Genomic DNA, 26,168 nt, shown 5'->3' on the forward strand with positions numbered 1-26,168 from the left:
TTTCCAATTAAAGCTTAAGTGGGTGGTGATTTAAAAAAAAATAATGTAAGCATCTGACACAGGAAGCTCTCAGCAGGTGGGGGGGTGGAGTGAAGGAAAAGAGGCATCTAGAGCCAGGACCTAACGCAATCCAGGCTAAACTATTTTTAAGTGAGTTTCTTTTCCCCAGCCTAGTTATTTGACAGATTCCAAATTTTCATCATTGGCAGTGGAGAAAAGAGGAGAACTAGTGATTTTTTTTTTAAATCACTTATTAGAACACGTTCATAAGTGAACCAAATATGATAAACACTAGTTCAAGAGACTGCTGCTGCTGCTGTTGTATATAAAATGCACAATCATACTGTTTAAAGAAGCTGATTTCAAGCAGAAGAGAGTGGGTGCAAGCAAGGCAAGAGGAACTGACATAGAAAAATTTTTTTTATATGCAGACTTCCCCGCTTCAAATATATCTGCCCCTACTAGTAAACTTAGCTTTTCATAGTTGTGAAAATACAAATATTCTGGATTTTCAAATTTCTTCATTAGTTCCCTACCCATGTTGTAAATGGATCCAGGTACTCTAGACTCAATAGCATTATTTTAAAAATTGAAATATTTTAGTAAAATAGTCCATACCCAGCTATGACCTGATTTCCAGACGTGCTGGGCAATCCCTGCTTCCAGTCAAGTCAACAAGAGCTGCAAGCATTCAGCATCTTTAAAAATCAGGCTACTGAGTAAATGGAACTGGTTGAAAAAATATCATGAAAAATTCAGAAATATCAAAATTCTTTCCATTTGACAGACTTTGAAACATATCAATTTTTTTCAATAATTTTCTTGACATTTTTAATTGATTTTTTAAAATTTTTAACCAAATTATTCATTTTTTTCATTTACCAACAAACATTTTTAATAATAATTTCAGTAACTATTCTGATGAGAATTAAATTAAATTAAAAAAAAAAATTAGGCCATTTTTCAATGGAAAAAAACTTTGTTAGCAACTATTTGCAAAAGTATCTTCACAAGATAGACACCTCTGAGACTTATTTAATAAGACCATGAAGTAGCTTACATATATTTAGCGTTTATCTACATGGAAAAGTGGTACCAGTATAACTAAATCGCTACAGTTACACTTGTATAACTCCCTCTGTGGGCACTTCTTATTCTGAACTAAGTGTGACTTTTTTTCAGTTTAGTTTACACTCCTTCTAAAGCAATCTAAGCTAAACAACAACAACAAAAGAAGAGCCCTCTTATTCAGCAATAAGATCATCCACAGGAGGAGTTATACTGATATAATGGTCTCTGTATGAATTCATACCTTAGCTTTTACTGGTATTACTTTCCTGTGTAGACAAGCCTTCTAGAGCCCAATGTATTTTAAAGACTATGTCCCTGATCCTGCAATTTACTGCATCAGTGAGAGCCCCACTGAGTCATGTAGAGAATTGCAGGATCAAGGCCTATATAGGAATCACTTCGCACCGATGAAAAGCAACCACTTCCCTGGTGGAATGTGGAGGATGTATATCAATACTACAAACTAATATAACAAAGGATGAGAGATATACAATAGCTCACTGTGCCTACTGAGTGTGCGGCAGAGGCAAGAATTTTAAGAGTCGTAATGCAAACAGGACAGGTTCAGGGAGTTATTACCTTTCCTGTAGAAAAAAGTATTATGGGATCCACAAATAACAAGGCCTTGTTTTATCTCTCATCTTAGAGATAAAGACTATCTAGCCCATCAAAACATTCATCCAGAATAATGAAAGACTCAGCTAAGGCCAGGCCCAGCATTTAATATCCTAATTTTTCACATTGTGAAATTCATGCAATATGTTTTCCTGAACCAATACTTTGAATAACACTACAAAAATTCCTTTTTGCTGGTGTCATTCCTCAAAGGGTCCTCATCTTTAGTCACAGGTCTATATGGTCCAAGAGCTCCCTGAATATACAATGTTATGTCTCTGCGTGGGGGCAGAGAGATGTTATTTCTGATGATGAGAAACAGTTGTGCTTAAAAAAAAAATAGGTCTTTTGCCAGTTTTTTGAAATCATATTTGAGTTGCTGGAATTCATGAAAAATACTTATCTTGTATTTTTGCCAAAAATTCAGTGCAGCAAATCTGATTGATTTTTGCCCTCAGCTGTAATCCTCTGAGGATGTACATCAGAAGGGAACAAATAATAGTGTTGCAAATCATATTCTTTTCTTCCCCATAAGGAACTCTCTCTCTCTCTCTATGTATGTATGTATGTATGTATGTATGTATATTCCAGGTTGTAGTGCTGTTTCTTAAAGTCTAATGGTAAAAAATCACATGTTTATCCTAGAATCATATAAACTAGGGGCTGGACTTACCTATTCTAGTGTACGTCCCTTCCGGGCTGGCTGTTCCTTATTTACCCATCTTGCTTTAAACCTGAAATTGGATATTCTTTCTTCTGGCTGTGGTCAATTGTTCAGACATTTGTTACCTCTCTCTCTTCTACCACAGTACTTGAGAAAACATTAACAATCTCCATCTTGATCATCATCAGTGATTGGTCCGCAGAGGATATGGGTCTGCTACAGCTGCCAACCAAGGCATTTAGTCCTTTAGCAGCTCATATTGTAGAGCCTTATATTTTAGTTCTGAAAGTCCAGGGTTCACTCAGTAGAGTGGGTTATGTAACATACACTGAATGGCTCTATTAAGTATTTTACCTACCTTTGATACACTTCTGGAAATGCTGATAGTTCAGGATCAACAATACCCCCATTAGCTTGAAGTGAAGCTCAAGTCTTCCATCTTTGCTATGGCTGCTGGTGCCCCTTCCCCTCCTCCTCCACTCTCAGAACAAATGTGCAGTTAAGTTCTTCTGGCAGAAGATTCTATGCTGTTTGAATTAACCTTGAGATGTGTGACCAAAGGATCATTGCAGTAGTGTGGAATCCTCATACAATCAATGAAGCAGATCATTTAAAAGCTGTCTGCATGCACTGTAATGCCAAAGTAGGTAGAGGCAGGAAAGAAGGACAACTGACAACTAGACGTGTAATTAATGAACTATTAGGATCTGCCATCTGCAATTCCAGGAAGAGAAATATACTTCTGATGGAAACAGTTTTACAGGTATTGGAGGAGGGGAGCAATGGCAGGGCTGTGTGAATGTATCAGATGTGATATACATGTTCTTATTAAGAGCCTGATTCTGCAACTCCTGGGTATTATTCTTTGTTGCTCTACACCTCTTGTAGTCATTTACACAAACATGAAGTGAGTGCTATCTTACATCCACTTTACACTGGTGTAAGTGACTAACTGGGTGCAAGAAAATGGTGAATCACACCCATTAAGCTCAGTAGGATTACTTTTGTGAGTACATACTAATCAACACGAGTTGATCAACTAAAGGAAGAAAGGCTGAGGCTACGTCTGTACTGTAGGCTCTACAGAGGCATAGCTTTGGTGTCATAGGTGTTCCATTGTAGTTTCCTAGTGTAGGCACAGACTACAGCAATGGGAGGGGTTTTTCAGTCACTGTAGGAACTCCATCTCCCCAAGTGGCAGTAGCTAGGATGACAGAAGCATTCTTCTGTCAGCTTAACTGTGTTTACACTGAGGGTTAGGTCGGCATAGCTACAGCACTCAAGGGTGTGGATATTTCATACCTGTGAATGCCGTACCCATGTCAACCTAATCTTTAAGTGTAGATCAGACCTAAGAGAGTAGCTGGTGTGGTTGGAGGAAAGAGAATCTGAAGTAAGGCAAAGAGGCTGCCAGGGCAGAGGGAAATGAGTGCTGGGAAAAGCAGTCTCCAAACCCCAAGACATGGGGACTTCCTTAGAATGCTATCACTACCGCTGCTGCTCCTCCCCAAAGACATGCCTACATAACAGTTTGACCCATCCGTGCTAAGGGTAGCCACTTGAAAATGCCACGGTCAGGGCAGGATGCAAAAGGAGAGAAGATTCTTCCAGCCCTGGTGGGTAACACTGAAGTTAGACTCCCCAATCAGCCACAAACAATGCTTCTGATTCCCCACACTGATTATCAAGAAGCTAAAACAGCCCCCTTTACTGCATTTCAGTCTTGTGCTTCCAATCAGCCACTAGGCCCAATAAAGAGATACTTTACTAGGTTTAGTAAAAAGATAAGTTATTTAAAACTCTATACTCTTTACCATAAAGGTTCTCCTGATCTCCAAAGGGTCAGCCACAGTTTGGATCTTACCCAAAATACCACGCTGCCAGCCAATCCTTTAGTAACTGAAACTAAAGGTTTATTATAAAAGGAAAGAGACTATAAGAGAAATGTTAAATGATTAAAGCAATCAGATACATACAAATGATTTGAAAGTCCATATATAGCAGGTTTTCATTAGAATTGTGGTGTTTGCAGGCTTGTATAGTCCCTCTGGTGTACATCCTATATCTGGATGTGTCTCAGTCCTCTGTTTCACACAGCTTCACTTGCAGATGAGTTGATCCAGAGGTAGATGACTGACTAAAGACTGCAGACTAAAGACAACATGGATGTGGTGCAGCTGCCTTTTGTGTCCCTGTGCCATGGGGCTTGTGGAAATTTACAGAAATAAGATGGAGTCTAGGGTCACATGAGTAAGTCCTGGTGACTCATCAGGTGTAGCCCCTTGGCTCTTTCCCTGGGCTTATTGTACCTTTGAGTTCCCTTAATGAGCCATTAAGTAGTTTATTGCTGCTGCCATCTTGCCTGGGGTGTTGCCCAGAAACACTGCACAAGTTGAACTACAAATACATCAAATATATCCATAGCTTCCAATACAAATATGACACATACACAATATCATCATACTTAGCAAATTATAACCTTTCTAATGGGACCTGACATGGTCTATCCCATATAAATTATTGTAATTTTTACATAATTGTGTTAAATAATATCATAAATGTTCCCTCTAATCCAGCCAGCATCACACACAGGGAAGCAAGGTTTTTTGGTTGTTGTTAATTTGCTTCATAGAATAAAATTCTGCTTGTTTTTGCCTGGGTTTTTTTTTTTTTTTTTTTACTTTTTGTGTGATGGGAATTCAGCAGTTTTGTCATTTATTACATTTTGCACAACAATGATCGATAATCTCTGTAATGCATAATTCTGAAAGATGTTAAAAACAAAGACTGCTCGGTTTTGGTCACAGCTCAGTGACATCTGATCTGGCCAGATACCAGTCTGTGAATAAATAGATATCTGGAGTTTCCAAGCAGTTTCTGTGATCAGCATGCAGCGCCATTAATCTATCCCTTCCCATTCTTTTCATGTGTCATATAATAATGATAATGAACCAGGAAGTGCATATTTGTAGCCTGCATAATAGACATAAATAATTTATCATTTTCTGTTTAATTAAAGAACAATAAAAAGAAAATTACCCGTAACAGCCTAGAGTCTTCTGAAGGATTCATGATTAACACACGGCTAAATGACACTGAGGCCAGCAGTGCATTAGATATGCACCAGGGGATAAATTCAGCCCTGGTGTTCGAGGGTGTAAATCCCATGGAAGTCTCTGGTCCAGTTTGACCAGTGACAGATATGGTGGGGTAAATTGTGTGTCAGTCTGTTGATGGAAACTGAGTATAAAATGCATATTGAGTGGTGGAAGGGATACAGACGAGAAGCAAATAGCAGAGGGTGTAAAATAAATCAGTTCCTTTCTATTTGGTAGAGCAGTTAGTTTCATTAGCCCATTCAGGGTATGTCTTCACTGACAGCGGCAAATTCGCCACCGTCAGATCGATTTATTTGGATCGATTGAGCGGGTCTTCACTTCCACTCAATCGATCCAGAAGTCCATTTAATAAAACCACCTCCCCAAAAAGCGTAGCGCTGCATCGACGGTTACGCATTTCCCATTGGCGCAGCATAGTGGAGATGGCATGCAGAAGGGAATTTAGGAAATCGACGTAAGTTACACAAGCTACTCTACGTAGCTTGCTTAACTCCCATCGACTGCCGCCAAATTTGCCTGTCAGTGTTGACCAGGCCACAGACACAAACTATATCTGTGAAGCATAATAACCATTTGAAATAGTGATATTGAACACATTTTGCAGGCAGTTTAATTGCAGGCACAGACCTGCTCTTTCTGATGACATCCTCCCATTGTTTTGAATTGGACTCAGTTATGCCTTGTAAGCACAGACCTGGACCTGCCTAAGGCACAGTGTGGAGCCATCTCTCACAGTGTGGAGGCATTCCGTAAAGGAGCATACCTTCCCATTGGCCCCCACGCAGTTGGCCAGCACTGCTTGCTGGTGCATGTTGACATACAACAATCTTAAATAGCCAAGGGAATGTATGCTACTCTGATTCTCTTCCAGAACACGACATTCCATTTTCGCTCAGCAGGTGCACAAAGTAGGAACAGCATAGTTTTAAACTGTATTTATTTCAGCACCTATTGGTTGAGCAGAACTTTAGTCATAACTTGCATGATGTAGTGAGGTTACGCACACCAGGATGTCTGGAAATGCACAGCAGAGTAGACATGCTTAGATTTCCTTGTGACTTTCATGAGGCTTCATTCCATTTCACTTGTATTTGCATTATATTTACCTTTCAACAGGCCCACTTTCTACTGAGGGGGAAAAATCACAGAAGAAATGATTAAACAAATTGTAAAAACAATGTAGAAGGATGCATTAGTCTCCTGGCTACCACTGTTTAAGTTAAAAAATACAGTTAACACAATGAGCTATAATGTGCAACTTCACCAAGAGAAAGCACTCTATAGCACAAAACATTGTAACAACAGCAGGACAATTTTATTAACTTTGCACATTCAAGTAATATTCCTTCCTAACTAAGAGGAAGGATGGTCTTGTGCTTAAGGCATAGGAATTGAGCTCAGGAGATCTCTGTGATTTTGGGTTTAATTTTTTTTTTGTGCTCAGTTTTCTCATCTATAAAATGGGAATATTACTACAGTACATCCAGGATAAATTCATATTTATAAAGCACTTTGTGATTCTCGTGTAGACAATTGAAATGTTTTTATTGTTAACAATATGTATCAGACAATATAACGAGGTTTAAGAAGTAACATGCTATAAAAGAGACATACCTGGACAATTTTCCAAATGAGGCAAGTTCCCAGTAACATCCAATTAAAATGAAATCCTTCACAACTGCTGTCTCTATATTCTTTAACTGGCTACAGAGTCTCTTAATAAAACAACATTTAATGCACCTTTCCATTACCTCTTGAGCCATGAATTCTACTTTTTTTCTTTTATTTTCAGTCAGGCTCTGAAAATGTTCTGATCTTTCCTATTCCTTCTGCTTTCCCTATTCCCAGACATCTGTATTTCTGTCTCCTTTATCTTTTCTAGAGCCCTTCTCATTCCCAGCACGGAATTTCCTAGTAATCCTACATCCAAATGTATGCTCTTACATCTTGGAGGCCTTTGAGTTATTCTAAAATAATCTGCTTACTCTACTTTGCTCATGATATACAAATTAGGGCAAAATTCATCACTGCAATCTCTATTGCAGATCTCCTGTCTGGACTGTGAATCTTTTTTAGATATTCTTCATTGTTCCACACAGAAAACAGCTCTTTGGAGGAAGAAATGTGCCTTGCTCTGTGTTTTGTAAAGCACCACATTTGGGCAGAATGTAGAATAAACACACTTAGTGCATATCAGAGAGAGGTATTTTTCCCTCAGAATTCTGCCTGCCAAACCTTTCCTTCTGGTCTATTTATTTCCCAATCCCTGGACATTTGCAGCTACAAATATGCCATTTTTAGTATGTCTACGAGAACTTTTTTCTTTTTACATTCCATGAAAACTAAAGCCTCAATTCAGCAAGATACTTAATCTAGCTCTGAAAACTTTGAGACTACACAAGGAGATTCAGAGAAACCCCATAGCAGACTCTCCTGTAGCCCACTGACTAAGGCCCTGCCCTCTAATGTACCAGAGGCACGGGCAAATCCCTTTTCTACAGATGGGGTGATGGAACGTGGGTCTCCCATATCTGAGGTTAGGGCCTCAAATAACATATTTCAGGACATATTAAACATTTTCTTCAGCCCAAAACAGACTTTAAATTTGCTGAAATTTGTCTGGATTTTCAAATTCAGTTGAACTCAAACCAATGTTGTTATTTTTTTCAATTTTTTTGAAACTGCCAGCAAACTGAAAAAATAAATCAATTATTCTCTCAGCTCAACTTGTAAGTTTAAAGTTAAGCAAATGCTTAAATACCTTGTGGAATCAAGTCCTAGATCCTGAAACACTTGCTCTCTTAAAGTCAATGGGAGCTATTTTACCAGCAAAAGGGCTTCATAAGTTGGATCAAATGGTACCTGTTGATCCCTGTTCTCCCTTCTGCTCAGTTTTAGCTTGTGTAAAAAGTATCTTCCAGAATTTTTTGAGTTATACCAAGTTGGAACCAATGCTAGTCAATAAAAGCGGCTTTAATTTGCTCTTTAAAAATTCAGTTTTACCTTTTATCATCTCAAGTATCTGACCCATAGAAATAGCCAAATCGTTAATTTGAAATTTAATTATTTTATTAATTTAATGTCATTCTATGTTTGCTAATTGTTTATGAACTGTTCCTGATTGCTTCTCATGGATTCTTTATTCTGAAGTATCCAGTGGATAGCTTGTGATTAAATTCCAGCCTCATTATTGCTTGTGTACTGTTTACCCAACTCTGTTATATGTGGTGTGTGATTGATCACTAAACTCAGATGGTATTGTTTCTTCTCCCAAAATGGATAACTGAAACAGTGAACAGGAGAATGATAGACATCAGAAGCTAAGTAATGCACTATTAGCTATGCATAATCATCACACTCAAATCAGTGAAACTCTGGAAATTCATGAACATTTTCATGAATAGTGATCATCCAAATACTCACAACGAGCAAATACAACTCTATGAAGAATGGTAGAGTTAAGATGAGTTGGCTTCTTCAGGAGCAAGCCACACTTATACTATGGCAAGGAAAACAATGCATTTTAAAAAGTAAAATGGCCATTATAATCAAAATCAATAAAGCTGGAGACACCTGCATTTAAAAGGCTCTGCCAACACGTGCTGGTAAGTAGATTTAAAATTCTCCTAATAAACTAGGGAGGGAATGCACTTTAAATCCTCCAGTGTCCAAAGCTTTTACAGCTAGTGCACTGCTTCCTTTACTTCTGCTTGCCTCATTTGCAGGGCACATATACATTGGGTGGGACATTCCTATTTCTAGCTATTTAGTGATTGGGTCTAATAAACCAGCTCCTATATATTCCTCTAGAGTCTACAGGGCTGGCGCATTTTAGTGGACATTTCTCACTGTCTTTAAGAAAATAACTTTTAGCCAAAATCTTAGATCGTGCAGCACAGCCTGAGTAATGAGTAATGAGGCATATGGGAATTCTACTCAAGCTGGGATGGAGAGGAAGAAGTCCTTTCTCCTAAGGTGTGGAGTGTCTGAGTCCCTTCCATGGGTGCCCGGTACGTAAGGCCAGGGAAGGCTTAGCTTTCCCTGACAGCCAGGCTGGCCCCGCCCACACTCCGCCTTTTCCTGCCATGTCACATGGGCTTGGCAGTGGTGGCAGGCAGTCTTAGATGGCCTGGACCTGGTCTCTCCGCTGAAGCAGTGCGGGCTGGCAGCCACTCCCGCAGAGGGGCTGGGCCGCCCACCGGCCAACCTAGCAGTGCGGGGGGCCCGGCACTCAGGTGGCTGGGAGCTTGGGCCAGCAGTGCGCTGGTGGCTGAAGCAGACGGGCTAGTGCCAGCCCTGTGGCGCAGCATGGGCCGGCAGTGCTCTGGGGGTTGGGGCAGATCAGCCAGCCTGGAGCCGGGGTGGATTGGGGTGGGATAGCACTGGGGCATGCGCTCCAGGGGCACTTGGGCCACCCACCACTGGTGCTGAGGCGCTCCAGCCACCCGGCTGGTCTGGCTGGTGCTCAGGCTGTCCGGTCCGGGTTGGGGCTGTGACAAGGAAGGGGTGTGGCTTCTGGTGGAAGGGGCGGGCCTGGGGCTAGCCTCCCTGAACAAGCAGTTCACGAGCCGCCCATAGTGCTTTCCATAGCTGGGGTTAGCCCAATGGCTCTATGGAGTCATAGATCCTTAGAGGTTTTTAAGAGGTGGCTTGACAAAGCCCTGGCTGGGATGGTTTAGTTGTGGTTTGTCCTGCACTGAGCAGGTGGTTGGACTAGATGACCTTCTGAGGTCCCTTGCAACCTTACTATTCTATGATTCTATGATCCACAAAACTCCAGCACATTAGGGTGGAGTTCTGTGGTTCACAAAATGAAGAACCTTTACACATGCTCTCCATGCATCCGGTGCTGTGGAATCAGATTTTTCCCATTGCCTTCCCCAGCAACAGTTTTGGGGGCAGTGGTGGTAGGATTTCCTTCTTTATTCTTCCATTTCTTTGAAAGAGCTTATTAAATAGAAAGGTGCGATAAGAAAAAATAACATAGTTCAAATATCTTATTCCTTATGTCATTTTCAAAAAGGTAGTAGTAGAATGAGAGGAGAAGCTGCCCTGTAAAAATTCTAATATTAATCATAGTGTGTGTAGATTGTTTTCATTAACCCTATTCCCCACTGATTTGCAAACACCTACAATGAGAATACTATCCCCTTAAGAATGACCAAAGTACCAATCTGTTCTCTTCTAGAAAAAGAAGAATGTTCCTTCAGTTTTCCTCTGAGTTTTGTTATAAGTTGGCCCTACTACTAGCTAATATTATAAATGCAGACTATGCATATGATGTGCTTGTTATATTGCTTAAAAACACAGGGGATTTTGCCAAAATATCTTGATAACAGACATCAAAACATAAACATAGATTGACATTCAAATGTGGTATCATCAATATGATGCCCGCATATATTTCCTTTTCTATTTTGTATACTTCATGAACATGCTGCAAGCTGAAGCAGTATCTCTCTTTAGCACGCTGGGGATCATATTACATAAGCATTACTTGGGTGCTTTCTTCCACAGGAGCATCTGCTCAGCTGACAGTCCCTAGTGAACCAACTTTGTTTTGTCCAAGATACCAAATGTGACTAATGGATCTGGCTAAGCGTGATAACGAATGATGTCATTGTCAGAGGGGTTTAATTATCAAAATGTTACATGTGGGATTATTTTGTAGTACAGTTTTGTAGTTCTCTTACAGGAAGTCTTGAATTTGCACAGTGAATTGCATCCATCCCAGTAGCTATCATATTAACATATTTCTCCAATGTTTAGAAGTGTGGAAGGATGGCACTGAAGCTCAGTTTGCAAATTCTAGAAGGAGATGATCTATATTGCTCTATAAAACTATCATCAAAGCACATCTGGGTAAAACATATATCCAGATATTCTACAAGAAACTATCTAAGGCTTCAAAACCACAAGGCAATCAAACATGTCGTAAAAGTTTTACAGAAAGTGAAAGTGATGATTACTCAGCAGCCCCTTATGCAATTGTTCTGGGGTTCAGAGACATCTGAATAATATACAGTAGTACTGTACTATACATCATCTGAGAACAGATATAACAAATGTGGAAAATCCTCAGAGTGAGAATGCTATACCATGTTCTGTACCTGCCTTTGAAACTACTATCCAAACACAAAGGCTTCTGTCATACAATACCTTCCATCAGCTCTCACTAGGCTTTTTTTCTCAGGGGCATATTGTGAACGTTGGTAGGGGGAAAGGGCATTCCTGAGAGACATCACCAGTCACTGCATGCGTTCTAAGGGGCACTAAAACAGGCAAAATACATCTAGAAGACATCTAGATAGTGTGCTCCTGGACAGGCTCCTGGACAGCACCTAGTACAATGACTCTCCAATAAATGACTGTGGCCTCTAACCATTACAACAATACAGATAATAATGATAATAATTAATAGTGTATGCTCCTCTTCTTCCCAGCCAGCAGAGAATGAGAAGCAGAGCAAAGGTCTTTGGAGAATCTATGGTAGCTTGTTACACTAACACTTCCTTGGTTCTTGTACTCTAGAAATGCAACAGCTGGGATTATGCCATCTCTTGCTCATGCACGTCAGCATGTGAAGCAGCCATAAAATAGCTTCAAGCAATAGTCTTCCTTTGATTAGATGTATTAGTACAGTAATTTGAGGTATATTCCATGGATGCAGTAGTATGTCTAGAAAAGGACAGCGATTTAGCGGTTAGAGAAGAGGACTGGGAGTCAATCTACTACGGTCTCTTCCCAGTGCTGCCACAGACTCCCTGTATAATTTTGATCAACCAAATATATTTTATATACTAAAAGTAAAACCATAAAGTGTGCCTGCTGACATTACTGGCCAGTGTAGTCCAAAGATCAGGAATATCATTGACTCTCCAAGGTGAAGCTCATACCACTTTGTTTTGCAACAGGGCAGAATATGAATAGTTTTCAAGGTTACCCTTCAACAAAACACACAGCAGTAGCTGAGCCTACAGGTCACAGAGATGGATCTCTTGACAAGGTTTACATCCAGAAAGGACAACACATTCCAAATCTTTTACATATATCTACAAGCCATCCCTGGTGAAATTTGAAACGTGATCTTGCAGGATTAGCTCTTGGTCAGAAATGACCTTCTTTTTGCACACCTTATCTTTCTCCCTAGGGTAGACTCCATCAAGGGATGGAGCTGCACCTTTTGAGTTCTTGGGGGGCGGAGCCACTGAACCCAGGGCTCAAGTAAAGTCAGGAGACAGCAAATGATAAAACAGGGATGGGAGTGAGGGTCACAGGATCAAAAGCAGGGAGCCAAAGGGAGACATCGAGCAGAAAACCCTGGACAGTGCCCACTGCTCCTTGAAGGTGTCCAGGGAGCCAGTGGACAAAGACCAGAGGAGCTTTGCCCAGATATATGACCTAAGGGATGATCAGAAATAGGCCCTGCAGTCGCAGAACATTTCCCCGTCCAAAATCTTCCTCCTGCTATAGTGGATGGCCACCTTGGCCAGTGCGAGGAGGATATTGACAACGAAGTCTCATGAGTTCATGGGTCCATGGATGGGGTAAATGTAGATCAGGGGGTGCAGGGAAAAGTGCAGCCAGAACCAAAGGAGGAGGCTCTGAGGAGCCGAAAAAGGGGCTGCAACCTGGCACATTTGAGGTAAATGTGTGCCAGAGTCTCCCTCTTGCTGTAAAAGTGGCAAATGTCAGGGAGGAGGGTGAACTGCACCATGTACATGCCTGTGCTCCTGGCTCCGTGAAGGAGTCGCCAACCAATCTCGTTGGTGGGCCAGGGAACCAGGGTGGAATACAGATTGGCCCACAAGGGCTCCTCACCCTCCATAGGTGGTAGGAGGTCCTGTCACTTGGTGAGGAAGGTGAGGAAATGAAGAGTATGGATCATGAGCACATACAGTGCTTTCCTAGACACAGTTCAGAAATGGCTCAGGTTGTGTGGAGGGGAGGGTTGGTGGGGGTGGGGCTGCAAATGAACTGGCAATAGCCTCAACTGTCTATCCATCTTGTGCCTCAACCAGCCAAACTCTGTTTAAGCCTGGAAACATACTTGCATCAGTATCCAGAAAGTTCAGCAAGCATAGAACATATCTTTTAAAACTTTGGCTACATCCACTCAAAACTAAAGAACAGGCTCAATCGATCCACTGCATCAATGCTGGTCTTCTGTTTCAGAATGCGGCATAGCCAAATGAACCTGGACTGGTAAACTGAAACTCTGCATGCTCCTGATAGCTTACACCTCGATGTGTTAAGCCTACAACTCTGCATTGTCATTTTCATATAACCGAATGTTACTTTTGTTTATATAACACTGAAAACTGAAATATGAGTCATGATGTGTAACTTCCTTGATAAAATACCAAACCAATATATAGATATCCCGATGTTCAATATCATAGTGACATATATTACTATTACACCCACTGCAGTTTTACTTTTTATTTGTACAACTCTAATCTACAAAGCTATTGCTTTATAAAACCACAATTTGAATATGTAACTAAAACTAAGTGTAAGGTGGTGCTCATTAATGAACCAGTTTTTAAAATAGAAAATGCCTCCAACTGTGACTAACTAGTTTTTCCCAGGTCAGTAAAAACCATGAGTTTACCTGGTAAAAACCACCTCTGGGAAATGCCATGCCATCCCTGCAGCAGGACTCACATACCCTATGGATTGGGCATAGAGGAGGGCACATGACACAGACTTACCTGTAACATACATCCTTTGGAAAAAGAAAGCTCTTATCAAGCATCTGAGCCCTATAGCAATTAAAATCCCAGACAACCCCCACTATTGTGATGGCTAATAGACCAGGGATCCCCAGAGCTACAAACATGAGCTTTTGGCTAAGAAGCCATCATCATGTTGAGAGCTGTAACAGATCCACATCCACTTCAATCACCCTGACATCTGCAGGGAGAGCAATACAGCAGTGCACAAAGAATCCAGGAATTTTTTAAGAGTGCTGGGGACAACTTCCTGGTGCAAGTGCTGGAGGAACCAACTAGGGACTATACTTCTCTTGACCTGTTGCTCATAAACAGGGAAGAATTGGTAGGGGAAGTAGAAGAGGATGGCAACCTGGGCAGCAGTGACCATGAGATGGTTGAGTTCAGAATCCTGACAAAAGGAAGAAAGGAGTACAGCAGGATATGGACCCTGGACCTCAGAAAAACAGACTGACTCCCTCAGGGAACTGATGGGCAGAATCTCCTGGGAGGCTAATATGAGGGGAAAAGGAGTCCAGGTGTATTTTAGGAGGTGACTGTATTTTAAAGAAACCTTATTAAGGGCACAGGAACAAACCATCCTGATGTGCAGAAAAAATAGCAAATATGGCAGGTAACCAGCTTGATTTAACAGAGAAATCTTTGGTGAGCATATACACAAAAAGGAAGCTTACAAAAAGTGGCAGCTTGGACAGATGACTAGGCTGGAATATAAAAATATTGCTTGAGCATGCAGGGGTGAAATCAGGAAGGCCAAAGCACAACTGGAGTTGCATCTAGCAAGGGACATGAAGGGTAACAAGAAGGGTTTCTATAGGTATATTAGCAACAAGAAGAAAGTCAGGGAAAGTGTGGGCCCCTTATTGAATAGGGGAGGCAACCTAGTGACAGATGAAAAAGTTGAAATACTCAGTGCTTTTTTTGCCTCTGTATTCACAGACAAGGTTAGCTCCCAGCCTACTGCAATGGGCAGCATAGTATCGGGAGGAGGTGAACAGCCCTCAATGCTGAAAGAACAGGTTCAAGACTATTTAGAAAAGCTGGACATGCACAAATCCATGGGGCCAGATGCAATGCATCCGAGGGTGCTGATGTGATTGCAGAGCCATTGGCCATTATCTTTGAAAACCTGTGGTGATCAGGGGAGGTCCTGAATGATTGGGAAAAGGCAAATATAGTGCACATCTTCAAAAAAGGGAAGAAGGAGAATGCAGGGAACTACAGACCAGTCAGCTTCATCTCAGTCCCTGGAAAAATCCTGGAGCAGGTCCTCAAGGAATCCATTTTGAAGCACTTGGAGAAGAGGAAGATGATCAGGAACAATCAGCATGGATTCACCAAGAGCAAGTCATACGTGACCAAGATGATTGCCTTCTATGATGAGATGACTGGCTCTGTGGATGTGGGGAAAGCAGTGAACGTGATATACCTAGACTTTAGCAAAGCTTTTGATAGGTTTTCCACAGTATTCTTATCAATAAGTTAAAAAAATATGAGTTGGATGAATGGGCAATAACATGGATAGAAAGCTGGCTAGATCATCAGGCTCAACAGATAGTGATCAATGGATTGATGTCTAGTGTCTGCTGGTATCAAGCAGCGTGCCCTGGGGGGTCAGTACTGGGACCAGTTTTGTTCAACGTCTTCATTAATGATTTGGACGATGGGGTGGATTGCACCCTCAGGAAGTTTGTGAATGACAGTAAGCTGTGGGGAGTGGTAGGGACACTGATGGGTAGAGATAAAATACGGAGTGATGTAGACAAATTGGGCCCAAAGGGATCTGATGAGGTTGAGCAAGGACAATTGCAGAGTCCTGCCTTAGGATGGAAGAATCCCATGCACTGATACAGACTAGGAACCAATTAGCTAAGCAGCAGAAAAGCACATGGGGGTATAGTGGACAAGAAGCTGGCTATGAGTCAACAGTATGCCCTTGTTGCCAAGAAGGCTAATGGAGTATCGGGCTGCATTAGTTGGAGTATTGCCAGTAGATTTAGGGAAGTGATCATTCCCTTCTATTCAGCATTGGTGAGGCCACATCTGGAGTATTATGTCCCATTTTAGGCCCCCTACAGGAAAGATGTGGACAAATTGGAGAGTCCAGCGGAGGGCAACAAAAGTGATTAGGTGTACATGACTTATGAGGAGAGGCTGAGGGAACTAGGTTTATTAATCTCCAGAAGAGAAGAGTAAGGGGGATTTGATAGCAGTCTTCAACTACTGAAAGGGGGTTCTAAGGAGGATGGAGCTAGGCTGTTCTCAGTGGTGACAGATGACAGAACAAGGAGCAATGGTCTCACATTTCACTGTGTGAGGTCTAGGTTGAATATTAGGAAAAAGTTTTTCACTAGGAGGGTGATGAAGCACTGGAATTTGTTACCTAGGGAGGTGGTGGAATCTCCATCCTTAGAGGTTTTTAAGGTGTGGCTTGACAAAGCCCTGGCTGGGATGATTTAGTTGGGGTTAGTCCTGATTTGAGCAGGGGGTTGGACTAGATGACTTCCTGTGGTCCCTTTGAACCCTAATCTTCTATGATCGTCTGTGAATTGGGCAGAGAGGGGGATGTGTAACTCAAGCTGACCAATGCACTCCCCTGCACACACACACTTAAAAAGCAACTAACAATGTGTGTAATTATTACGTGCATATGCTTACAAATTAGTCATGATTTTTAATTGTGTACTCATTTTGTTGAAAAAGGACCAAATTCATCCCTTGTCTAACTACTGACTTCAGAGGAGCTGTAAAAGAGAACATTTGAGTCTTGTGTCATTACTTGGTTTTTGTTGTTAAAATTAAAAGCTTGGATATATATGTAAAAAAACAACCCCTCCCTGGCTCACAAGGCCTATGATATATTATACTTCTTCCCAAAATAGGTCACAGTGAACATTTCTATGTGAATTATAGTTCGGGTGAAATAAGTACATTTCTCAATCTTGCTCTTGTTCCCCCCGACCCCCAACCCCACCCCCACCTCACCCCACCCCCTCCCTTCCCCTCATCTCAAACACACAAACTCATCCTTCATAGCACTGTAGAGCTACTTGGGAGGGGAAAAAGCTACTTGGGAGGGGAGTTGTTTGATCATCTGAAACTGCAATTGTGTCTGTTTTGTGTCATAATTTAACTCCCTGCCAGCAGAATAAAAATGAACAAAGATTTCAGAAAACATAGTCCCCAAAACAGGGAAATCCTATTCTGAGTCACACAACTGTAAATATGACTTTGCATTTATCTTGGGATATACAACAGTGCTATTTGGCCATTTATCTTGACCAGTGTGGTTTAATGTTTAGAGCAGGGAACTAGGGCTTAGATTCTAGCTCTTGCCTCTGCCATGGACTAGCTGAGGCTGCACCTCAGTTTACCCATTGGTAAAATGGGTATTATAAAGTTTACTCATCTTTGTATAGCAAAGTTGAGACAAAGTATTTTTAAGCAACATGCATATAGCCAAATCCTGAAGTCCTTACTCACACAAGACAAATTTCTTCCATAGGGACTTGCTTGTGTAAAGGAGTGAATTAGGATTTAACCCCTAGATTACAGCTCTTTGGGGGCAGGGAACCCGTGGCCCCACATCTGCAAGGTGCTGAGTGTCCTCATCTCCCACCCTGAAGTGGAGAGCATGCAGCACCTTATGGAATCAGGCTCATTCTCCTTGCATTCTCTCCTCTGGAGTTCATGTCTAGAAGACACTCTATCCCTCATTGCTTCATTTTTTTCCCACAAAATTGTATTAGAAAATGAAAAATCACTAGTTCTGCAGTCAGTGTATTAGCAGAAAGCACAAGATTAACCAGATAATCAAATCCTATAGCACTTCACAGTAAAACTCCTTCCCTCTTTCTCTCCCCCCACCTTCACTCAAGCAATAGCAGGAGGGAGGATGGAAATAAAATGGCATTTAAGTGTTTTTCTCCTCCAAAGCTTTTACAAAAAGCTTTTAAAGTGAGCTTTATGGCTCTCAACTGACAGGAACATTATCTTTATCTGTTTCACCCTATTGAATGTAATAAATCATTGTATGCCATGTCTGGCGATTTCTAAACTCAGATTATACCCTGTGACATCCTAAACATCTGCACACACAGTTTTTGGGTGTAGACTTTAAATGTTAGCATACATGAACGTCTTGCAGAATGCTCTTCAAAATGAAGCAGATTTGGATAGGCAGTGTCTTATTATTCCTATTGGGTTTGTATAATTCAGAACAACTAGCTGTTACTAGATACTACTTATGCTTATTCAGCCTTAGTCTTGTGTGGCATTTTTTCTTGTAGTCATTAGTAGAGGGCAGGAATCATTGTTGACTATGGAAACATATATTATGGACATCCTGGACTTCTCAAATGACTGGAACTGTCAATAAACACTAGAGTGTCACTATTTGCTAGTCAGCAGGTCCTGAGCACCATGGGCAGGCAGCTTGCTGTCTACTTTGTATCTCTCCTCCTGAAATGTCTCAGATCAAATGATTCATGAAGCTATTTAAATTGGAAAAGTGTACCACAAATCTAATGCTAAAAAAGGAGTACTTCTCTCTAAGTTTCATTCAGCGTTATATAACACTCCATCCTGCCAGCTACTGATCTAATGTAATTTGATATGACCGATGCAGTCAAGTGTGACATTTCATTTTTGGATCAGATACCTACTCACAAAGGTGATAGTGGGCATCAAAACTGATATTCTGCTAGAAGCAGTTGCTATGTATGAGTTGTCAAAACTAGAGCTGAGGAAATGGAAATTCCATTTTGTGAAGGATTTTTGACATTTGTGTTCATTCTGATTAGGTACAACATCTGTAAATGTAGAAGTTATCTACAAAAGAAAATCCCTCCCCCCAATTTATCTTCAGTTGACAGAAACATTTTGTTTTGGTTTTGCCTGTTTAAAATTTGATATCATATTATAATACGATGTTTAAAAAATGAAGCAAGAAGCATGGTCAAAATAAACAAACCCAAAATATTTCATACTAAAAATATTGAAATAGGACTTTTGACATTGTCAGAACTTCTCCCCGTTCCACCTCCCCATTTTTTTCTGCTAAATTAAATTTTGGCAAATTCAACACGAGTGTTTTGACATCAAAGGAATTTAATTCTCGGCTGAAAAATGATTGTGTCAGCATTTCTGACCCATTCTAATCAGACCATATACTATTTCTCCTTACTGAGGCTCCAATTCAGCAAAATATGTAACTAACCCCTCCCTATTCAACAAATACTTAAGCACATGCTTAACTTTAAGTATATATTTAAGTTCCTTTGTTGTCTATAGGACATAAGCATGTTCCTAAAGTTAAGCATGTGCTTATATGCTTTGCCGAAAAAGGATGGACTGCTAAATCATATAAACTCAGTAGTAGCTAAATGTAACCCCTTATAACTTTGATAGCATTAATCTGTAAAAGTGGAAAATATTATCATCATTGTCATCTAATTTATTTACTTAGGTTCCTGAATTTAAATAAATATTTGTAATTAATTAAATATTTATTGGAGCAGGGACTTAAACTTGAGTCTCTCACTACTCAAGTGAATATCCTAATCACTGGGTTAGAGAGTTATTCTCACTCTTCCTGACAAATGAATATTTAAATTATGTATACAAAGTTGAACTACTTCAACAGGAGAGAGACTCACCCCAGAATACTCAATAGCTTGGTGGTGAGGGCATTCACCTGGGAGGCCTGCTTTCAACTCCTGGCTCCTCATCAGGCAGAGTGGAAAGTCAGGCCTGCATTTCTTTCATGCCAGATGAGTGCCCCAACCACTGTGTTATTGACTATAATGAGGTTTTGTTGTCAACAAGAAAAGGCTGAGCTGGCTTAGGGCGATGCTGCTCAAGACAATCTGCCACCCTCAGCACAACACCCGTGTGCTCCCCCCTCCTATTACTCCCTGAGAAGTTCCATAGCCATAGCTTTAACGTGAGACTTGAATTTACCATAAAACACCTACAGCATGCATGATACAATAGTTTCTACTGGTGCAAAACTTTGGCACCCATCTACATCTTTTGGTGCTAGGTAGCTTTAAGAATGTCTCCCCTCCCTCCAAATCATGATTGGCGTGAAACATTTTTCTTTTAAAACACAAAAATAATAAATGGGGGGTTCTTTGTCTTCTGGTTTCAGAGCCTTCACATGCTTCTGGCTCACGCTTACAGTCTTTTCTCTGGAAAAGTTCTTTTATTTTTTAAATGACAGTTGAGATTCTAACAAAATCACATGCTTCTGAGAGGTGGGGCTTTAAAAAAAACCCCTCCAAATATCAAAGTGCTGACAAGCGTGAGAGGCTCATGTTTTAGCTCTGGATTCAATCCCCAGCAAACAACCACGATGACTGTCATTATATATGCTTGTACTGCTCACACTTGCTGGCAAAAGGTAAGGAAAATGTTTCTGGCGGCACGTACTGCCAGATTCTGCCAGGTATACAAGCCCTCATGCCAGCTAGCAATGCCCCTTTGATTCTGCACAATATTAGCCAGACCCACAGCGCTTAACCTATGCTGATACTTGGGTCAGGATTCATGTCAGGGCACAGCACAATTTCCTTGTACTGCCTTTACCCAGCTCCACCACCTGGATTTTGACTGCATAATGTTTCTCTTGCTTTTTGCCACTTATAAACTAGGTCTGAACCAAAGCTCACAGGCCAAGATTTAGCTGCAAACTCTCCATCAATAGCTGGCCTGTGCAGCCCTTAATCTTCCCATTCCCTTTCAATGATGTAGAAAGATCAAACTCATTGAGGGTCCCCTTAGGAATGGAAACGGAGCAAGTCTGCTTCCAAAGAGGCTCCCCCAACTTCATTTCTCCATTATAGTGCACCCATGGCTTGGTTTTAGCCCATGGGGGTGGTGAGTGACAGAGAGGAGATGGGTTGGGGCGGATTGGAATCCAGCTCTCCTGTCCACTGTGGGGTGTGACTCACTCAGGTGGGATTAGGCCATGCCTGGGGGAAGGAATCTCTTCAGGGAGAAACCTCCCACAGCAGCTATCTGTACCCACCGCATAGCCAGGAAAGGGCCCAGGGGAGCAGGGAAAGGGACCCTTACCCATACTCAGGAATTCCTTCCCCCATACTGAAGAGGAGACCTGGATCCCACTGAGCAGTTCAGAGCCTAAGTACCTTTGTGAATCCATCCCGTAGGAGCCTACATCCCATTAGCTTTTACATAAACATAGGGTTTGTGTTTAATGGTTTAGTGCATTTCTAAAGAATTCTAGACTTTGTTACACTGCTGTTGTATCGAGTAACACCAATGACTTGAAAGAAGTTACTCCTGATTTACACCATTGTAAATCAGATTAAATGCATGCCTTATGTGCATTAAAGACCTCACCCTAAGCTAATTCAAATCAATGCAAAACCGCCCATTGATTCAAAGGGTTTTGGCTGAGGCCCTAAGACAGGAGTTTCTAATTTTTTTTCCCAACTGGGCCACATTTCAGTAGATGTTGTCCCATGCTCCACTTTCGCTGCACAATCCACACAGCAGCTACAGCAGTTGTTTAAAATAATATTAAATTAACAAATCAAAACAAAACACTTACCTTCTCTAGAGTTTTCATCTGTGCTCACACTAAGATGGAGTATGCGAGAGAGCACCTTTGAGAAAGCTTAATTATGGAAGGGAATTGGCAGATGTTAAGTCCTCCCTATTTTATTAATGTTTGGTATTATTTAAAAGCAGGACAAAAGTACTTATATTGCTCTTTTACTAATGAATGATTATTGCAATTTGCAAATCTATCAACTCTTGATCTTAACATTTTTATCCTAGGTTCTTTTTTCCAACTAATTGGAACTTCCAGTAGACCAGCTGCAAGAAATAAACATAACAAGTAGACTACATTATGAGCCTGTGCAATTGTAAATTTGTGTGTAACACTGCTTTTTAATGGATCAAGTTTTAACCAAACTGTTTGGGAAAACATTAAACATTTAGCAGATTACACATGAAGGAACAATGTTCTTTTGAGTTTAATTTTAACACCACAAGGCTAATAGCAGTCCTTAATGTATTGTGTTGTCTCTTCTTACTACAAAACTTGGAATTTATTATAAGTCATAAGAACCATAGAGTGTAATTAATGTGATTCTGCCAATTTATACTGTATTGTGCAGCCACAACAATAATAAATAACAAATATGAATTGACAAAATGCTCCTGAGTAAAAATGCACCAAAAAGAGGTAAACAAATTTGCTAATAAACTAAACTGCATAGTCACAATAAATATAATTGGGAACAAAGTATTGCCCTACCAAACCAGAACAATGGCTTATGAAGTCTGATAGCATGCCTCCTTTGCACAGCATCCAACTGACTAATAGTTTTGAAGGTGAAAATCCCCTTAATAAATTGTGCATTTTGGGTTTAAATCATTGAGGCCAAGAACTTAGTGGAGTTCAACATTTATACAGTGAGAATACCCATGATTCAAACACATAAATAAAATGATTTTATAAGAGATAAATTATTTTATAAGCGATCCTATGGCTTTAGGGCAGAAGTCAACTGATAACTAAGGGGAGTTTGGAAGACATCACAGGGCTAGAAATGGGTGTTATGTAGTGTTATGGAGGAGAGATTCCTCTTTGTACATTGAGCTCTACCTCAAGGTGTCCAACTCAGGAAAGTCTCAAAATAATGTACACTTTAAAAATGTGACAATTTAAAATTTAAAAAATATATATACTAACTCTGTTATGTGCACTTCAATAACTCTCAAATAAATGATAAAAGAAAATAAAACAAAGATCCTCTGAAAAACAAATGAAGATGATTGACTAAATGAAGAGTACCACTTCCTCCTCTATGCTTTGACAATACAATACAGCTATCATATATAAGCAACACACCGTGTGGTTTACATTGGGAAGAACTTTGCTTTAATTGTACAGAGGAGTTTGCATTTGACAGAGAGGAAACAATGCTCAGTAATTTAAAAAAAAGTCCAGCAAAAAATCTCTTTTCAGATTGTTGATCTATGCTTGCAGTAAATTACACCTCATTTTTGTTGTCCTAGTTGATCTGCTTTAATACGTTGGATTCACTGTCAGGGCAGCAGGGTGGAGAAAAAATAACTGGCTGAGTCCAGGAACTTGTCTGATCATGCAAAAACCAGACATTTGCCATAAAAAGGCTTTGGTACTTGAGACACTGTCAAGCTACACCATTTGGCACCCAATCTCTGAGATTTGGCTAACTTTAATCCTCTTTAATGTCTAACTTTAATCCTCTTTGATTTCTCCACACCCAATTGTGACGCCTTGCTCTTTGACCTCCAGTCCCCAGGATGTCCTCCCAGTCATTATTTAGAATGACTATTTACGAATGAGACGGTGGAACTGCATTACCTTGAGTGCCTCACTTGTACTAATAACAGCATTCTACATATATGCAGTGCTTTTCATCTTACATTACAGACTCTCACTATATATGTATTGCACATGTAGCAGCACGTACACACACTCCCTATCTCTCTCATTCACGTTTAAAGCTCAAGATCAATTTATATAGCTAAAATGGAATTTAACTGAAATTTGGGTAGGACTTTGGGGATACCACCTTTTCTTTTGAAAAAAAAAAATGATAACAGATCATTAAAGACTGCAGGTTCACAACCTTAATTTAATATCTCTTCCAAAACTCAGAGCCTCAGGGCCCAATCCTTTACCAAGGCAAAATTCTGAGGTCATTATAACAGTCTTGACTTTACTGGGAGTTATGCCTGGGGGAGCAATGAAAGGATCAGGCCTCTAATTAATTCCCTGTAATAGTGTGAAACCACCTGCCCCAATAGTTCTCTTTTATACAAACCTCACCCACTGGACTATGGTAACACTCACTTCTGATAATCGGGGTCATGATCTCTTCTCAGTTACACCTGTATAAATCCAAAGTTTAACCACTACTAGAGTAAATAGTGTTAATTCTGATGTGCATAGACATTCCAAATGTATATTTTCACAGATTAACATGTGATTTTGAATAAATCGAATGCCCTTATATTATAATTACTCATATCTTTCATTTGAAATAAATATTGCAAACTGCTATTTACTGTTAATTGGTGTATAATCTATGTAAATTTGCTTTCCTATAAAGTATATAATTAAAGTATATTTCTCCTCTTCCCATAAGCGGTTTTGAAAAAGTAAGTGATGCGTTATTGGGAGGTGCCATCTATTGTATAAATTGTTTAGAGAATTCTTAAATCCTATCTTTTATTCTCATTTTGCAGTCTCTTCCCTTCTTTGTTCAATACTGCATGTCTGAGTTTCTTATCTTATGAATCTTGTTTCACGCATATCAAAGACTCCATGATATCAAAACAGCAGTATGTTAACATTAGTTTGAGATTTCATGAGTTTGATGTTATATCTGCATCACAAGATTACATACATCATTCTTAGTTTATAAACATCTGTAAGTATTATGCTTCCTCAAGAAAAGGTTAAAATACAAATATTTATTTTATGGATTTTCCCCCCTCTAATTTATCAGAAGTGTTAAACTCAGATTTTGGATTTTTATAAGATTATTAACTATATTAATGTTAATTTAATACTTTATAGGCACCCATCAAACACATTTCAGAATGGAATTTTACAATGTCAAAGCCATCTTTTAACACTTAATTTTACCTTATTGATAAATAATAATGGAATCTAGACTATCTTATATTGAAGAGTCTGTCAGTAATTTGCAGGAGTTGTCCTCAATTATCATTGCAGAAATTAAATGTAATAGTGGTTAGCTAATTTGCAAGGCTTGTTCTGGTGCAAAGTCACCTATTAAGTGTTTTAAGAGTATGTATAACAGTGGTGTCAAGTTACTGCTCAATCCGCTTATACATCCTATGAATAACCTAATTTACATGCTCATTGTTTCCCATGGACTATAAAGCACTTTAGAATGAAAGGTGGCCAGAAATACAGCCTCGATCTGTTCCTTCCTGTGAACAATAGTTTCCGCTGTTCCTCTGCCCCTCAAGAAACATGTCTGACTTTACTTACTGTCAGACTAAGTAAATTAATGCAAAACAAAATTTCTTTGCCCAGTTCATGGTGCATTGTACCACATGTTAATACTCAGTGGCCACAACACTTGTCAGTTGTATGTGTATGGACAGGCATCATGCTACTCTGCTGCAAAAGAGTCACCTGCCTAATCTGTTTCTACAACCACATTCACTCTCTCCTGCATTTCCTCTGCTGGCTCCTCCATTGTCTCCTGCATCTAATTCAAGTGCCTCATTGTTGCCTTCAATGCCATCCACCATTTAGCTCCCTTCTACCATTCTGCTCTTGCCTCATTTTTCTCTTCCACCTCACACCCTCTTTTCTTAGCCCCCATTGCTCATCTGGTTGCCCATTTCATGTCCTTCTTACTAACAAGCCTCTGTGCCTTCTTACACAGAGCTCCCTTTGTTTGCAACTCCCTTCCTGGCCCTATTTATTTGTGGGGTGGGGGGCTAGGTTAAATCCACCACCTTCAGTTCCACCTAGAAAATGATAGGCAACTGGTACAGTTCACAGAGTACTTATGTGAAATAATCCTGGTGAGATACACTGCTTACCAAGTGGGCTGCAGCCTACTTCACCAGCTGAAGCTACCGTGCTGACTTCAGGTGTGGCCTCACGTAGTGAAGAAATGAAACGTGGTAGCAAGGTCCCTATCTGAGCGAAATAGGCACAATTTCCTAACTAGAACAGGAATAATGAATGAGTTTCCTGGTCTTTTCTAAATCTGGAATGATGTTTCCTCAGATTTTGTTTTGGCGGGGGATCTGCTGCTGCGCCCGGCCAGCCAGCAGGGGGATGGAGGAGAGGAGCTGCTCCTCTGTCCTGGTGGGCCAGATAGCAGCCTTTGGTGGGCCAGACTCTGGCCTGTGGGCCATGGGTTGGGCAACCCAGAGCTAGATGAAGATGGG

Source organism: Emydura macquarii, unplaced genomic scaffold, assembly GCF_026122565.2.
Source record: "Emydura macquarii macquarii isolate MOO-44397 ecotype Brisbane River unplaced genomic scaffold, CSIRO-AGI_Emac_v2 contig_1027, whole genome shotgun sequence".
In the NCBI taxonomy this organism is placed as follows: domain Eukaryota; kingdom Metazoa; phylum Chordata; order Testudines; family Chelidae; genus Emydura; species Emydura macquarii.